The sequence below is a fragment of the Nicotiana sylvestris genome, chromosome 11, assembly GCF_000393655.2.
Source record: "Nicotiana sylvestris chromosome 11, ASM39365v2, whole genome shotgun sequence".
In the NCBI taxonomy this organism is placed as follows: Eukaryota; Viridiplantae; Streptophyta; class Magnoliopsida; order Solanales; family Solanaceae; genus Nicotiana; species Nicotiana sylvestris.
In genome coordinates, this window is record NC_091067.1 from 138964507 (window position 1) to 138967525 (window position 3019).

The 3019-nt window shown below is 38.3% G+C and overlaps 1 non-coding gene across 1 annotated transcript; it reads left to right on the top strand.

Moving 5' to 3' along the window:
- Positions 1 to 2074: 2074 nt before the first annotated feature.
- LOC138882430 (small nucleolar RNA R71) lies at positions 2075 to 2181 on the top strand. The gene has a single exon (XR_011404034.1). It is a non-coding gene; the product is annotated as a small nucleolar RNA R71 (small nucleolar RNA).
- Positions 2182 to 3019: the final 838 nt, after the last annotated feature.

Here is a 3019-nt window from a genome sequence, read left to right on the forward strand (position 1 = left end):
ACTCTTTTCTGGGATTACTTGTTTGGTGCTCGACCATCTGTTGGTTTTCTTTGTTCTGGAAACTGTTGCTGGTTGTCTGTGGACTGTGGAAAACACTTGTGGTTGTTGGTTTGTTGCTGTGTTGTTGCTGTGTATCTGCTGTTGCTGTGTTTATTGCATACTGCCCAGCTGATCATTCCTTTCTTCTTTTGTCCTCTATACCAGGTACACAACCAATACACTGTCAAATGTAATTGGAAAATTGAGCATGAATACAAAAAGAAAAGACCTGAAGTTGACTTTCATACATAGATTGTTACATTAGATATCATGTACTGTATAATAATTTTCATTCCTGTGTTGACAATAGAAGTAGCATGTATGCCCAGTGTATATCAATATAGATTAGCTGAATGATAGTTTATATATGTATGCTGATAGGTGAAAATATTCCCAATGAAATAGGTTGTATCTTAGACTTAGTTTTACTTTGTAGTATGTCCTTTAATGTAGGCCAAGCATGAAAATCGTACTCTATTAGTTAAGTTCTTTCCTTTCTGATAAACTGCTTCATATAACTGGTAAACCATGTTTTAAGACAAAGAACACAAAGACTGCAATCTCAACCTCACGAAGGTCGAGCCCAGGTCGAAACAGACCAAGCAGGCCTGCATCGAACAAACAACGGCCCAGGTCTGGTCCATCACGCATGGGCTGGATTTGGGCCCTTAATTTTTGCTCGGCCGACTGTGTACGTGGCCGTGCTTCTGATTTTGTGCAAGTACTCGGAATTCTGTATAGATAACTTGCAAGCATGTAATTAACTAGGGCTATCTACTGTTTTCAATTAGTAGAGACAAACGCAACAAGAAACGTAGTTGCTATAGGATATCCTTTTAAAATAAGGACGAGATGAGCCTCGACAAAAAATAAAGAAAAACGCACAAATTGCGGGGCCCTTGTTAAATATATATATGTTGAAGCATTCAGTCCCTAAGGTGGGTCGTTTAGCAAATCTCAGGACCCTCCCGGAATAATAACGCGATAGCCTCTTTAAGCGCGTATTTAATAATTTTACCTTCTTAAATTCGGGTGTGCATTTATGTGACCCAAATCCAAATCTCGACGGATTCGAAATGTGTTTCTAATCACGGGTACATTGATTGTGACGTGGTTCGAGATGCATGTCCATGACGTCGCAAATTCCTTTTAAAAATAGAACGAGACGAGCCTCGACAAACAAAATGTACAAAGCTGCGGGGCCCTCTAGATGCATGTATATATTAAAGTATTTAGAATTTGGGATGTGCCGTTTAACGAATTTTTACGACTTTCCCCAAAATAACAAGACGCTAGTTGCTTTAGGCGCGCCTTTAACAATTTATTTTCCTTAATTCGGGTGCACATTCATGTGACCCAAATCCAAATCTCAACCGAGTTGAGATATATCGATAACCATGGGTACATTGATGTAACGTGGTTCGAGATATATTTTCACGACGTTGCAATTCTCGTAAAAATAATAATAATGACAAAAGCGGTTAAAAGATAAAATTTGCACATGGTTCATAATTGTATTTAAAATCAGATAAATAAGCCGAATATAACAGTTAAGCGACCGTGCTAGAACCACGGAACTCGGGAATGCCTAACACCTTCTCCCGGGTTAACAGAATTCCTTATCCGGATTTCTGGTACGCAGACTGTAATATAGAGTCATTATTTTCCTAGATTCGGGATTAAAATTGGTGACTTGGGACACCCTAAATCTCCCAAGTGGCGACTCTGAAATAATTAAACCAATCCCGCCTCGATTGTCCTTTAATTGGAAAAACTCCCTTGCACCCTCGCGGGTGCGTAAAAAGGAGGTGTGACAAAGGTGTTCAGAGCATCTACCTGGTTCACAGTCACTGCCTTTTTTATAGTAACACGGTCAGATGGCCACTGCACTGCATTTTCAGAAATTTCATTTAACAATTGTAAGGCTTCATCAGTAGTTTTTCCCATTATGGAACCTCCGGCAGCTGCATCTATAACATTTCTTGATGAGGGTTTTAAACAGTGATAAAAAATGTATAGAAGCATGTGATCGGGAACTCCATGATGAGGACATTTTCTCAATAAACCTTTTAATCTTTCCCAAGCCTAATAAACTGACTCGGTGTCAATTTGCAAAAAATTATTAATATCTTGTCTCATTTTTGTTGTTTTAGCAGGAGAAAAATATTTATTTAGAAATTTCTGAGTCATCTGATCCCATGTTGTGATGGATCCTCTAGGCAAGCTACGTAACCAAGCTTTAGCTTCTCCTTTCAGAGAAAAAGGAAAAAGCCTTAGCCTAATTGCATCCGGTGATACCCCGTCATACTTAGTTGTTTCAACAAGCTCAAGAAAATCAATCAAATGACTATGTGGGTCTTCACTGGGATCTCCAATGAACTGACAAGATTGTTGAATTCTTTGGATCAAACCAGTCCTGATTTCAAAATTGTTAGCTGCCACAGGAGGTCTTCTAACACTTGATTCACAATCAAATTGATCAGGTCTAGCATAATCCCTCAGAATCATATTAGCTGGACGTGGTGCTACTTCATCAAATTGGTCTTCTGGAATTTGGGGTGGATCATTGAGAAGTACTTCATCTTGTTCCATGTCTTTTCTAGTTGTGCTATGAAAAGTTGAAGTTTGTCATTTCCTGCGCAATCGTAAAGATCTTTCAATTTCAGGATCGTATTTAAACAACTCTGTAGAAGAAGAGCGGGTCATAAACTAGCTGAAATTCCTGAGAATAAGAAAGAAAATAAAATAAGCATTAGAAAAAAAATAGTTTCCCAAATTAGTGAGAAGATAATTAATCTGAAGTAGATAATTGCCAATCCCCGGCAACGGCGCTAAAAATTTGACGAGGCCAATGTGCATAGGAATTCTTGCTCGTGCTTTGTCAAATTATAATACAGTTTAAGATATCGTCCCACAGAGATTGAAACATCTATGCTACGGATTTATATTATCTTCATCACTATTTAGGAGAATTGAATTT